At 42.7% G+C, this 15,276-nt stretch overlaps 1 protein-coding gene across 1 annotated transcript in view; it reads left to right on the forward strand.

The window, feature by feature from the left end:
• Nucleotides 3,852-15,276, forward strand: part of SLC6A1 (solute carrier family 6 member 1) — a 60,840-nt gene continuing 49,415 nt past the window's right edge. The window contains exon 1 of the mRNA XM_021409847.1: nucleotides 3,852-3,984. The gene's annotated coding sequence lies outside the window, so the exon portion shown is untranslated. The remainder of the gene's footprint in view (nucleotides 3,985-15,276) is intronic.

Genomic DNA, 15,276 nt, shown 5'->3' on the forward strand with positions numbered 1-15,276 from the left:
ATCAATGTAACTATCTTCTTCCTTCAGGCCTGCAGATAACAGCTTAGAGTTTAAACTAATTTTCAGTTTCCTCAATTGAACTGTCATATGTTCAAGATTTCTGCCTTCAAACCCCCTAGTACTGGCTTTCTTAGATTGCTCAGACAGCGCCTGATAAAATTTCCTGCCAAATGCACACTGTTAGATTCTCCATGCCAGCCAGGTTACATCAAATTCCTGGAAGTGACAGTTCAGTCCTACTGGAATGCTTGTCCCACATGTAAATCTTAGGTCTGTTCTCAGAATTGATCAGCCAGTGGGATGCTCCACATTTATGCCCTGCTTTCTCCCAGAGGTGTCTGTGTTAGAATGTGCCTTACCATGCATCCAAGCCTATGCCCAACCAATGCGTCCTTCAATGGAGTCAGCCATCCATCACACCCCTAAGGGGGGCAGGTCTGTGCATCCAGAAACCAGTTATTCAACAGATTTCTCTAGATACTTGCTTGTGAATTACCAGTTTGCCAAAACAGCAGGTGAAGGGAAGCACATTTATAAATAATCTGTAAGAAACTCAGGGGAAACTGCACCATTTCCCTCACTCACAAGGTCTTCTTCAAACACAAGCTCAATTTTCTTAGATATTTGTAAGGAATTGTGCATCATACAGAATCACAGAATCATTAAGGTTGGAAAAGTCTTCCAAGAGCATCTAGACAGCAGCATTATGAATCAGATTGTAAGTTCAGTGAAGAGCTGGACATCTTTACATGTAGTACCAAGAACAGTATAGCTACCAAGCGTCAAGAACACCACAAGCTTGAGCAGTCTGTGCTGAAATCAATGTGTACTCTCTTGGCTGTTTAGATTAAACCTGCCACTTTAATGTTATCTTGGACAACTATGCACGCTTTGTAAATCAGTTCAACTGTAGCTCCCTGTTATGATGGAACAGTAGCAGACTTTTTCAAGTCAATGAACTATAGAATGACCTCCATTTTTAAGCAGAACTTTCCACTGGACCCTGTCACAGCTTTCCTAGCAACTAAATCTTAAATAGTTAGAGATTATGAAGTTGCCTCCAAAACGAATCACAGTCTTCTTTCTTTCAAAGAATACAGTCAGGAAAGCTGCAAGGAAGGCTGAGGTGGGAAGGAAGGAAGCATGGGTTAGCATTTTGTCTCTGTGATACTTCAGTACTGATTACTGAACATAATGGATTAGTTAAAATTACCTTTCCAGAACTCTCATGGATCATAGTCTAAGCAAACTGAACTGAGGAGATCTTGAGATCTCTTGTTTTAATACACCGCTGAAATGCAGATCACACGCAGGGACCAGCAGCTCATGAGCCACAAACTGGAAACTGCTAGGCTAGAGTTTGCTCTGCACAGTGTTGGCTGTAATGGAATTGACCATAGAAATTTCTCCCTACTGTTAAATGGAAATTTCATTTAGAAATGCATCAACGTAAAAACACCTTGTTCAAAGATGTGATGAGAAGTAGTATAAAGTCTTCTACTTGGTAGCTGCAAATGACTAATTCATGTAGCTACTTTTCAGATGGCAGTTTGACCTTACAAAAAAAAAAAAAATTGTTGGAGGCAAAAGAGGGTCAAATCCCAGTGCATTGTAACAAGTGCAGAGGAAGCCTAGTCAGTCACGTGGACACAACATGGCAGGTAACTATGCCAGACAATGCTAGTGGAGTGGGCTGTAGTCTCTTCTGTACTCTTCTGCAGTTAGGGCACATCCATGCCCAGAGAAAGGTAGCTCTCCTCTTTAAGGACCACTCTCAGGTGAACAGAATAATCAGGCAGTATTATTCTGGGTAATGCTCTTTGTCTCAACAACTGAATATATCCTATATTTTTTAAAAACCTAGTGGATTGGAACCAATACTTAGTCTAAACACAAGGACACTGGGACTGTGATGAAAGCAAGCACTAATTAAGTGCTAATTAGTAACAAAATATATAACCCTGAAGTAATAGTAGAAATGCCAGAGCAGTAGTTACTCCTCGCCACTGTATGCATTAGACAGCTAGAATATCCTTAGCTATTACCTTTTCAGGCTGCACAAGCAAAGACGATTTCTGATTATTACGTCGGATTACAGGACAATCCTGTTATTAGTCTCAGCATACATACTTCTTGTAATTAATGAACAATGGTGTTAAACTCTGCTAACATATTTTCTACATTAAAACTCACAAGCAAGTCATTCAAGGTTCTGAGCAATCTCGCAACCTGTGCATAATTAGTTGGATTTCAAAAAGGCAATTAGCCAATTTTATGAGGTAAATCCTCTCTACCTGCAGTTACTGGTAATAAACATGACTTTGTGTCTATTACTATATGATAAACTGTGTTAAACATTAGTTCACGCATATAGTTCATTTAAGGCAATGTAGAAATTAAGAAAATGGACCAAAAATGGGACTAAATTGATACTCCACCTACACTATAAGTGATAACCATTTTTTGGGGGTCTGCTTGGGAAGAAAAGGGGATATAGCGGAAATGCTAAGTTGTGGCCTGAACCAGTGATGGAGCACCTGGTGGGAAGGCAGGGCCAACCCAGGGGAGCTCAGGTGCATGCAATGCAGTGCCTGAGTGACTGGAAGGGCTGGAGCCAGGATCCACCCCTTCCCAGACCTCATTTAAGAGTTGGAAGTGGAGGTAAGGGTATCTCACTGAAGATCCTTGCCTACCTGAGGCCTTCCAAAGGTAAGCAGCTCTTTTCCTTCATTTCTGCATCCATAGCTGCTGTGTTTGGGCTTGTCCTTATTTGCTGCAGCCAAACACTTTGCCACTCTGCTATTATTGCTGTACTTTCTTTCACATTATAGTGTTACAGGGGGCTAGATCTTCCTGATATGACAAGTATATAACAGTACAAGGCATAGTGTCATTTTTGTTACCATGTGTATCATTAACCAACAGATGCTAGCAGAGGTGGTGAATGTTACTTTGCCTTCTGAGCTATAGTGGCTGTGTTTTATTGTGGTCACCTATACAAGACAGGATCCAGGATTGACTGTTCTGTGACAAAGATAGGCACTTCCACCCTGCAGACAGAAAACCCAGCTTACCTTGAAGGACTCTCTGGAAGCCATTCTTTTAGTTCAGTCCTTAGGCTGCTGTCACTGCCACTCATCCACTTCAGGTAGCTACTTGGGACATCAGAGGTGCTAATCTTTTTGATTCTAGTTGCTAACACTAAATGGCTCTCTTGGATGTGGTGAAGCGCCATAATTAGAGAGGGCACCCATTCTGTAGGCTCTGGGATGAGGCAGCGTTGCTCCGCTATGCCACCTGTGCTGTGGTGACATGGAAGAGGGCTGGGGACTTCTGCCTGGACACCCCACGGGGAGGAAACTTCAGGCGGAAAAGGATGCTTTCAGCTTCATTTCCCTTCCTCCAGGGAACAGATTCAGGCTATTTCTTTTCACGCGCTTTGAGGTTTGTGAAGAACTTTGGAAACGATCTGTTTCAGCACTTTCAAAACAGAGGTCTAAGCTCTGTTTAAAACAACCTCCCAGGCAGAAACACGCACCACTGGCACGTGGGTCAGAGAACGGCTCGTTTGTTTAGCAGCTCCCCAGATTGCCGTTCCTAACTTTGAGCTTCAGCTTTCGGTAACTCAGGCCGGGGGAACAGCTCTCCAGGACGGGAACACCTGAGCTCACCGGGCAGCAGCTGCTCAGCGTTGCCGCCCCCCGTTTTGTGAGGGGACGCGGACCCGGGGTCAGGCGCGGCGCGAGCGCGGCCGTTGTCCCCCTCAGCGCTGCGCTCAGGGGCGGGCTGGGGGCGGGAAGGGGCGGCGCGCGGCCGGCCCCGCTGCTGCGCGGGGAGGGCGCGGCGGAGCGGCGGGCGCCGAGCTTTAAATGAACATTACTATCGCTCGGGGTGGGCAGCGCCGGTGGCTCGGGCCGATTGGCGGCGTTAGCGGCGGCGGCAGCAGCAGTTCACTCTCATCTTCTTCCTCCGCCTCCGCGGCAGGTAGGGTGTACGCGCTGCGCGCGAGCTTCCACCCATCCCCACGCCCGGTCCGCGACCGCACGCCGGGTGAGGCGAGGCGGTGGGATGAAACGGGATGCAGCGAAGCCTCGCGCCCTTCCGCGGGCAGGTTGCAAGCAAGAGAGCTGCAGGCAGGTGGGCAGGCTGCTGCTGCTGCCCCGGGGGACGCGGCCGCCCTCACGAGGCGCAGCGCGGGGCGGGAAGCTGTGGGCGCGAGGCGCGGCGGTGATCCCGCGGGCAGCGCTGCGCGCCGCCGCCTGTTGCCGCTGCGCTGGCGGCGTTCGGGCGCTCCGTGCCCTTGCGATCGCGCCGAGACCCTTACGGTTTTATATCCGCCTGTTTGCGTTTGCATGCACGCTGTCTCCACGGTCGGGAAGGCAGAGCAGAGGTCTGTGCCGCACGCGGGGCTCTCTGAGGGGCTTTTACTCACAGAACGCGGAGAACCTCGTTTCACCGGAGATCTTAACCTCACCTTAATAAAAGTTATTTCCAGAAGGTGGAGTGTTTTATTTTCATTCGTTTGATGTTTAATGTTTCCACGCTCTCCGTCTGTAACACAGTCCTGGATTTGCGGACGTGGAGTGCCGGTCTGGCACTGTGTTTCTGGCTTGTTGGAAATGGATTTGAAGACCTAGTTATAATTTCAGTGCACGTATTATCTTTGCTCAGTTGCTTTAGAACTCGTTTCGACTGTATTTTCAACAAAGATGAGTGAACTTTAGAGAAAATCAGGTCAGGCATAGATTGCGGGCATCGAACCCCTTTCAGGTCCCAGAAATAGCCCCAGAAGTAGCATGACCCGTTCCTTTCTGCGCTGCACGGGTCCTTCTGTTTTGTACTTCTCACTGCAATTTCTGGGTTCATCGAGATGGTTTTAGCTTAGTTTACTGAAACTAATATGGTTTCTGAGCCTGCGTTCTTATGCGATGGTATTAGGAACCTGAATACCATCTGGGTATATACCATCATAGGTCTGAATTTCTGGTGGGCACTGCAGTGGGTATTAAAATAATGAACTCTGCTTAGTACAAGCTTTTCTTTTGTGCTCTTATAAGGCTTCAATTTGTGAAAAACACTATGGCTGTAAGGAAGCATCCATACAAGCTATTTAGGGGAAAACAATGTGCTTGCATATTATTTTAATGTTATTATTTAAAAAAAGATTCAGAGAGAATGTTTTCTCATATTCTATGCTGGAAACAATGGGATTCTTAAGGTATTGACCATCATCTAAAGTCTTCAAACAAGAGCTGACAAATATTTATCTTGCAGTAACTGGGTCAGAAGATAACATCTTCCATTGGACCTCTTCTCCTGTATTGGCCAGTTTGGGTAGCTAAGTAGCTATGATTTCTAATCCCAAAGTAAATGATGTCATAATGACATCACCACGTCCTTTCACTTGATTGATTCTTATAAGAGAACAGTAATGAGATTTGATATACATGTCCCATCTCTTTAATATTCTTCCTCTGCTCCAGGGGATTTCCTGACCTGCCTGGCAGATTCCAATGAATCACACTGAGCTCTAGTAAAAAGACATTGCTCTGGAGACCGAGCAGAACATTAAAGGGACAGTAGCTGATTCTGGTCACTTCAAAACCTGAGGAACATGGCAGCTTATGCTTTCAGTTTGGAAATCTAGAAATGAAGGACAACAATAGAAAACTTGGAGTTATTAAGCTCATGTGCAAATACTAAAGGAATTTGAATTTCAGGTGCTCGGCTTGTTCAAATTGGCTTTAATTGGGTATGTGGAGTTTCCACCGTTCTCAGAATCAAGTTACTGAATGTATGTGAAGATAGATGCTTTAGATGGGGTGGGGGAAATGGGAAAGTATAAGTTGATATCTTCCTTCAGTTGCTAAAATAAATTTCACTTATAAGGGTGCAAAGGTGAAATCGGTCAAATTGCCGTGTTTTGAGGCATTATAGCATGAACATTACCATCATAGAAAACTCCTCGTAACGGAATTCTAAATCTCTACAGGATGGAGAATGTGTAAGAACCCGATGTTTTGTGTTTCTTCAGAGGTTAAAGGTACGAATTATGTCATTTGGTGTTGATTGGGGGTTTTTACAGCTTGTCTTTATCATGTACGTGTTCACATGAACCTGGGTCTGCGTAAGTGTTAGGTAGTTGCATTCATAAGTAGCTGTACTGTGATAATTGACTTATTGATACCCAGAGAATTTGAAATATTCTATATAGGGCTAGTGTATATCTCAGTGTTTCATGTATGCGTGGAAAAGGGGAAAAACAAAATAATTGTAACGTCTGTCTTATTGAGCATGTAGTCTTTAGTAAAGTTATACACTGAGTCTGCCTCTTATATTCAGAGGCTGCACTAATCTCATTTGTTTCCTGACTATCAACGTACTGCAGAAGTAAACACTAATTTCTTAGCAAGCGAACTGATGGTTAATGTATTTGCTGAAGGTATTGATTGCTGATGTGGTGCTTCTATTATTGCTGAAGTACTGCAGCACTGATGGCACTACTAAGTATAGAAGAGTACTAATTAAGCAGAGGCTTGTGAACAAGTGAAGCAGGAAGGTGTTGGGGGAAGAGACTTTTGACTATATTTGAATCTATTCATCATATATATGTACAGTCCAAGCTACGGATGCCAAAAGGAAATTTCAAAATAATCTGTAAGAATTCTGCGCTTATCGTCCTATCTGCAATGACAAATTTCCACGAGCTTTAGATGCTTTCTGGGATGACTCAAGTATGAACAAGTGATTTGGAAAAAAATATTATCTCTGAAGAGAATCCATGGTGACAATTTCTTTTCAAGTTATCTTAAGATTTTCTACTTACTGTGATTTCTTTTAACTCAAGCTTGCACTGAATGTTGGAAACGAAAAATGAATTTGGACTTGGGGACATATCTGTGCCTTTCAACTGCATGTTCAGTGGTCATCTGTGACATTTGCATGGTTGTGCTTTTAATACGGTGACATATTTGGTTACATAAAATGCAGAAAACTGTGCACCTCAAAGCCTTTCTGAATGCTTGTAATGGAAGGTTGATGCTGCAGTCCTGACCTCTTTGAACAGGCGATGACAGCACAGAGATGGCCAAATGGAGAAAGGCAGTGTACGCTTTCACTGTCGTGACAGATCTCTTTATAAAAGATGAGGTCGGTCACTGTGGTGGCTCGTGAAGTAGCGGACAAGGCGACAATGTCTTTTATTGTACAGAAAGCAATCGGAAATCCAGTCCTCAGACTTCTGTTGTCTATTCTAAGCTGTGTTCAGATCACAGGTGAATTGTCTGGTATCTGGCTCGATGAAACGACAGTTGATGTGCTTCAGAACTCCTAGTGACTGTAGTGCAGTGTCTTGCTCCTCTGCTTCACGAAGAATGTTCTTTGGTTCTCAGTCTAAGCATAGGCAGTATTTCAGCCCTGATGTCTGCTTTTGTCATAAGCTCTGTGTGAGAATGGGCTGAAATACCAAGTGGATTATTGGCTTTTTTTCTTTGTATTTTACAAAGGGCAATAATACATACATAAGATCTGAGACATCCTCAGGCTACTTGTGAGCCTTATATAAGGGCAAAACCAGCAGTTGGATATTTGAAATGTGTTTTCTTCCACTGAATTAGAAGGCATCCTGATGAGCAAATTCATCGACACCTGGATCTCCTTTCACAGTGAACAGTTTCTGCAAGCTGCACTGAAAGTGCTGTTTCAAGAATGCAAATGGGATTTGCTCCCTAATATGAAAAGAAATAAAAACTGTTTTCAAAAGAGCATCTTTGTGTATATATACTCTCAGTTATGAAGGGATTTGAAGAAGGAAAAACACATAGCATAACATGAAAACAAATTGTTATTTTCCAGGAATAAACCCTTTGGCTTCTCTCCTTGATGTATTTTGCAGTTATTTTAATTGTTCATGATCTGACCAACATGCAAGCTTGCGAATGCAGATGATGACCACATCCACAACAGAGCTGATATCATCTGCAAAGCTAATACTAAATACTGCTGTCAGTTGCACTACTGTAGCTGAAACAATGCTGGCATGGATGGTCAAGCTTTGGCTTTACTCCAGGAACAGACGCAAACCATTTACATTTAAATTCTGGTATTTCCACTTCACTACTCTGATCAGACTTAAACATTCAGAAAATGCTACTTTCTCAACAGCAATTCTGCATTGTATTGCGTTAATTACTGCTTTTCATTACAAACGATGCTACAGGGAGCATGCAAGGCATAGCAGGTGCAAGTCCTTTGACTTAAGCTGTAATTGCTGCACTGCTTTGAGTAATCGCTTTGGTGTCTCAGAAGTCCTGTATTTGTCTTATACTGGAGGAATTCCAATGGGCCACTGTTGCCTGTAAAAATCTAAAGGAAATAAAATAAAAAGCAGATGCCAGCCTTATGTGCCGGTTGCTAACACTATATATTAGAAATGAGCAGGTTTAAATTAAGTGTACTTAGATATCAGTTGTTCTGAAAATACATTGTCCAAAAATAGATGTTACTTAAGAATGACTGGGATTTTTTTTGTGTTGGAAGATCATAATTTATATCTTTGTTCATATTTCTAAAGAGTTATAATGTAAGCAAAATTAACGCTGATTTTAGTCTAAAGTGCTCTCTTATAATCATTTTTGCAAAAATTAAGTCTTTCTGTATTATAACATCACTAATTAAACATTAAAATAATTCTCCCTGCCCAGAGCAGAGGAGTTGGAACTAGGGGATGTCTGAGGTCCCTTCCAACACAAGCTATTCTATAATGAAAGCATACAGTGTAAAATCAGCACTTCTGGTGGCAGCTGTTCTCGTATGCTTTCCAAGCAATGCCCACGCAGGTTGAGGTTCATTCTGTAACTTTACAGAACTGTGCAACAAGATCAAAATCTAGTAAAAAAAAGGTAGTAAAAATCATGTGAATAAATACATCACAAAAACTTCATTTGAAATATGTACCTTTTCAGTTACTGATCAATGTATTCCTTTTAATACAAACTAAAAATTCTTAAGTAGATTGTCTCTCTGATCCTGAATTTTGCTTGTGCCAGAAATTGCTATTTTTTTTTCCACTCTCTCTGAAGATAATTAACAAATAGTTGTATCTCAGGGAAGTTTGCTTAGCGTGTTTATCATGTCAGTGTAGCTGTTGGAGAGGAGGGGGAAAGTTTGTGCAGTTTGTGCCATCACCTTTCTTCTAAAATGTGAATTGCAATTTGCCCTTGGAGATCAAGGACACCTATCAGCCAGCACCTCGTCATCAGGCTGAAGCCTAGGGCCGGTTTATTTGGGGGTTCTGTGGCGGTGGGGAATGCTTTTGCTTCTTGCGGTGATTGTTTCCTGTGGTGGTGGTGTTTGTGTATGTGTGTGGGAGCAGCTGGTTGGTCAGGGCTATTTTTTGCGTGGCTGCAGCGTAGTGGAGATTCGGTCTGACAATTGATACGCTGCTTAGAGAGAAAATATTCTTCTCTGTCTATGTGATATTGCTCTTTAACACATCTCTTAATTTCAGGCTACGACAACTGTTTCCGCACTGCATGACTATTTTCTCAGTGAAGCTGAGATGAAATGAGGCAGCTGTTTTAAAAACAAATATCACAGGAATAAACATGGCCTCCAGTTGTGGTTACAACAAGGGGGCACTGTTTAGTATTCTTCTCTCCTCCTCCACAGTTTTTAAAGGCTGATGAAAGCCTAAGGAGATAAGTTCATAAGCCACACTAGCACAAATCCCTATTATTGCGCTGATGACGAGCCTTGATAGTGGAGACTTTTTTTTGCATGCTGCATCTTTGTTGCCTTCTGTAAATGCTACATGGAGCAGGAAGGGATAGATAGCGACACAGATGTTTTAATTATTATTTGATTACAGAGCAACCAGAGGAATCTATTCTGAGGATTATGCAATTAGTGAAAATCTTAGGGTTAGCAAACCTCTGAAAATAAAATTAATCTGAACTGTGCTTTTACATTCTGAAAGAATATCATTCCTCAAGAATCTCTCTCGTTGCACCTACTAGCTGCAGGAACTATGAGGTGAGGGTGCAAGCTGTGTGTGCAGTTCAGGAGGCTTTCAGGTGGCAAACAGCGCTGTGCTCATATTGTAATAGCAGCTGCAAACATTTATTAACTTTCCTTAGTGTTTAGCATGCCCATTCAACACTGGTGGAAGTTTTACTCTTATTTTCTGTAGAACCTAAAATACCATTTAAATATTCATCACTTATGCTTTAAAATCATTCTTCAAGAGTGACATCAGTTGTTCTTCCTGAACCACTGCTCTCCAGCCCAGAAGAATAGGGCCTGCTGGGCTCCTCCTGCGCTTCTGTTTGGGACCCAGTGTTTGCTTGTAAGCTGGAGTATGGCAGCAAGAGTCTCTAGCAGCAGTGAACTTCGTGAGACCTGCTATTCCCTCTGCTCATAGAGGCTGTGTGAAACTGGGCTTTGTTGATCTTGATGCTTGGATGCTTTCTGAATGGGTGGAGGTTGTAGGAGCAATATCAGCTGGCTTCATTCATCTTACTGATGTGTCCATTCCAAAGAGCTGACCTTGCTTAACAAGGTTGGAACCTTGTGTGCCTTCAAAAGCACTGGATGTCCCAGACCTGTCACTGAAGGTGGCTGGTATAGCTAAGGACAGATTGTGTTCAAGATGCTTAAAACTTCCTTTTTGAAAAGGTTGCGAGCATAATTAAGCCTAAGTATAGCTGTGTGTACTGTGTTCAGTAGCCTGATGGTCTCCTTTGTCAATCATAAGGACACTTACATATGCCTTTAATGTTTCTTAAGAGCTCTGAAACCCTCCAGCTTCAAAGCGTTTCTGTTTGCACTGACCTATGTGTATTTCAGGGGGGATAAGACCTCTAGCTAGCTACTTATGGATGATTTGTCAAGGGTCACTTTAATAAATTAGGTTATTTACTTCTGTCTGGAATTCCCTGGTAGGTGACCAAGAGAAACTTTGTATTAAGCTGTGTAGAGCGTAATGAAGTTGCTGTAATTCTTTGATGTGGAAATGCTTAAATACATTCTCTTGTGCCCCAACAACAGAAAGGTGGAGAGAGGTATTATTGACTGAAAGAGCTTCCTTAAAGTATCTAGGGATGGTTTTATATAAACTAAATATAGATTGTACTGTGAAGACTATACATTTTAATAATAGTTCCTTAGAACTTTAATACTGGACATCATAAACATTGGAAATCAAATTATTTTCTTAAACTTTTCTGCAGGTAGCTACAAATGCAGTCTTTTAAACTATATATGGTATTAAAATAATTAATATTGCAATACATGTACGGTAAGATTACCTATTACAAAGCCATTTTTCATCAGCCAACTTAGTGAGCTGACTTATTTTTCTGGAATTAAAAGGCTATAGTGAATTGGCGCTACGTTTGCCTCGCTTAATGAATACGATTATATAAGAGTTGCTTCCCCTTAGCTGATTGAATTGTATTTCCCATGCCACTTCTTGCTTTCCATGTTGCTTATAGATTAGCAAAACAGGCTTTGCTGTATTTTCTGCTTTTCTTCTTGTATCTGCTCTTCAGGCTTATTAGCACAAAGTAGCTCTGAGCCATGGCTTGGACACCAGAGATTCTGAAAGCTTCAAATAGCCATAATAATGGAGCAGGATGAAGGATGCTGGTCGCCATGGGAACAGTGCATGTGCCACACAAGATAATGTAACTGCTGTGGTGCAGAGATCTGTGCTGCATATTGATTGCAAGATTTCTTGGATTTCTTTTACATTTTTTGCTTTGCACTGTGTTCCACCCAGCGAGTGAGGGAAGCTTAGCAGCTAGACTAAATCCAGAGAGATTTTGCTAATTTGAAAAAAAAAAAAAAAAAAGTTGATTCTTATATGTGAGGAGAGGGTCACAAATACTTAACGCTTTCACGGCCTTTTGTTGTGAAGTTGATTGTGTCCAGACTGTGGTGTTAAACTGGAGTTAACAAAGTCGAACTGAGGCACTCGGTGAGTGTCCTGAGTTAAGAGTGACAACAGAAGGTCCCAGGAAGCTGTGCACACCTTGTGTGCAGTGTTGCCTGCATCACTGTGTGCAGGGCCAAGGAGCCTACCAGCATGCTGAGACTGTCCTGGATTTTGGTAGTTTGCATTTGTGGAAAATAAGGATGATGCTGTTCAACTCTATTAACTAGCTCTGATGGATTTAAGTTTGGTCCAGGTTTCCTGGTGACAGAAGTGCCAGTATCAGCAGGCTGAACACTGCATCCCTAAAAAAGCATTCTTCTGTCTTTATCCTGGCTTCCTTACAGGGGAGCCTCTTTGTCCAATGATCTTGTGCCCCTGTAACTGAACCCTTACTTACACAATGTTTCACAGAATGGCTTGTCACCTGGACACCTGAAAATGTCTTGGTTCACCTATGTATTACATCTTGATTGCTCTTGATGGTGTGCAGCTGAAAAACTTGTTCATGTTTCAGCTTGTTAAGGAGGCAAATTAGAGATGTAGAATGACTAAGAAACAGCAGCTGTTGATAGTCAGGAGAATGAATGCAGTATTGGTCACTGGAGGAGGAAAAGGCATGCAGGCCTTAGTTTGGAGTACTTCTGTGCGAGCAAGACAAGACTTGGTTATGGTTTTGGTTAAAATCTGGGCTTCTTTTTCTTTTGAATGTGTGAAAATCACACCTTTCAGAGTGGCACCATCTACCGGGTTAGCATAGTACTAGTGAGTTGCTGTCATTCTCTGCAATGATGAATAAAGGTGAATTAACTGGAACTGCTTTTTCTGTGCTTCTGCAACCTAGGTTTTCTGGATCCTGGAACAACAACATAAAAACTGTAATAATTGCCCACGTAGGCTCGACCCTCACTGGCATAAAACAGCAAAGGTCTATCTAATTAATAAAGTGCAATATTGCTGCAGATAAACCCTGGCATGTGATCTTAACAGAGGCTCACATTCTTCTTCAGGATCCTTCTCCTTTGCTCAGATGAAATCCTTGTGCTATGTTCATTCCCCATTGAAAGGCAGTTCTGTCCTCTATCGCTCAGGATGATTGCACAGATGAGATAATGCAAATTAAAGTTGTCCTTCTAACATGATCCCCTGGGGAAGGGTGATACCAGAAACGCTTGTTTGCCTTCAGCAGGGTTGCTGGCAATTAGCCGCTTGTCCTCTCTCTAATGGTAAATCTTCATTTCCTTACTGCTGATGTTACTGAAGCAAACCTCCCATACCACTCTTCCCAACCTAAGTGTGGAGATGCATACCCTTTAAATCTCTTCTTAGACCTACTTTCCCAAGTTTTTATGGAATAGGATCATTTGAGTTGGAAGGGACCCTTCTAGGTCATCTAGTCGAACTCCCCTGCATTGAACAGGGACACCTAGAGCTCAGTCAGGTGCTCTGAGCCTGGTCCTGCCTGACTTTGAATGTCTCCAGGGGTGGGGTATCCACCACCTCTCTGGGCAACCTGTGCCAGTGCCTCACCACTCTTATTATAAAACAACTTCTTCCTTATATCCAATCTAAATCTCCCCTCCTTTAGTTTGAAACCTTTCTCCATTGTCCTGTTGCAACACATCCTGCTGAAGAGTCTGTCCATTTCTGTCCTCCTTTGGATATTGAAAGGCTGCTCTCAGGTCTCCCCAGAGTCTTCTCCAAGCTGAACGGTCCCAACTCTCAGCCTGTCCTCACAGGGGTGGAATGCCTCCATTTAGGTAATTTTTGTGGCCCTCCTCTGGATGTGCTCTAACAGATCCACATCTCTCCTGTACTGAGGACTCCACATCTGGACGCAGTACTCCAGGTGTGATCTCACAGTGCAAAGGGACAAGATCGTCTCCCTTGCCCTGTTGACCATGCTACTTTTGAGGCAGCCCAGGGTATGGCTGGCTTCCTGGGCTGTGAGGGCACACTGCTGCCTCAGGTTCAGCTGACCACTCACCAGAAGCCCCAGGTCCTTTTCAGCAGGGCAGTGCTCTATTGTTACATCTCCCAGCTTGTACTGATAGTGGGGGTTGCCACGACCCAGGTGTAGACATTACACTTGGATTTGCTGAACCTCATGAGGTTCACCTGGGCCCACTGCTCAGCCTGCCTAGGTCTCTCTGGATGGCATTCTGCCCCTCGGGCATGTTGACTGCACCACACAGCTTGGTGTCATCTGCAAACTGCTGAGGGTGCACTCGATCCTGCTGTTGATGTCACTGATGAAGATGTTAAAGCACACCGGTCTCTGTATCGACCATTGAGGGACATCACTTGTCACTGATCTCCATCCAGACATTGAACCATTGACTGCCACTTGCTGGGTATGATCTTGCAAGCAGTTCTTCATCCATTGAACAGCCCACCTTTGTATCATTCCAATATGCAGAGAAGAATGTTGTGCGGGACTGTGTCAAAGGCCTTTTCATCATGAAGAGTTTGTCAGAACAGGCATTTCTGGCAGCTATAAAAGCAGCAGAAACAAACAGGAAACAAACAAAAAAGCATTGTTGGCACCTGAGAATTACTGGAAGATGTCTCTTATATATTTATATTTCTTGATCTCTGACAAACTTCTTGTCAAAGAAAATACTGTGTAATGATGGAACTGATGTGGCTTTTGAAGATGATGTACGCTGTATCATGCTTATCTTGTGCTATTTGAATCTCTCACTGTTGTCTGTATTTAACTTAAATGTATCAGAACTAAAGGAACTGAATTGGTGAGATTTTCTGGGTCTGTTATAATATGCTTATCTTGAGGGACAAAGGGGTAACTTGCAATACATGTGAAGGTATTATTTGTCAGAACTGTGGATACAGTTAGAACTACTAGGCTACTGTGCCTTGGGGTCATTTTTTGTAGGGTTGTGTGAATTGACTTCGATCAGTACAAGTCAATTCAAATGCAGTGCTTCAAATATACTTTTTTTCTTTTTTTTCCTTGATTATTCCTTTTTCCTGTTTTTATGTCATGTCCTACCGCTGCATCTCAGTAGTGTCAATTCACAGTTTCTGGTGTTTTTTGCTTGTGCCCAACCAAACAAGAAAAAAAACACACATAATTTTCTGTAAATACATACCGTAGCCTGGCTCTAAGTGCCCATGAAGAATGCTGGTGAATACATTTTCTCTTCTTTGCAGTGTTTTACGGTGTTGGTCTCTGTAAGTCTCTCTCTACGCCAAATGTGAAAGTTGCATGTGATCAATAAGGTCTTGTGTCGCATTTAACGTACAACATTCTGTCAATCCATCCTGTTTACTAAATCTGTAGAAATTGAGGGATATTGAAGTAACAATTAATGCCCTTTAGC

This window comes from Numida meleagris, chromosome 11 (genome assembly GCF_002078875.1).
Source record: "Numida meleagris isolate 19003 breed g44 Domestic line chromosome 11, NumMel1.0, whole genome shotgun sequence".
Taxonomy (NCBI): Eukaryota; Metazoa; Chordata; class Aves; order Galliformes; family Numididae; genus Numida; species Numida meleagris.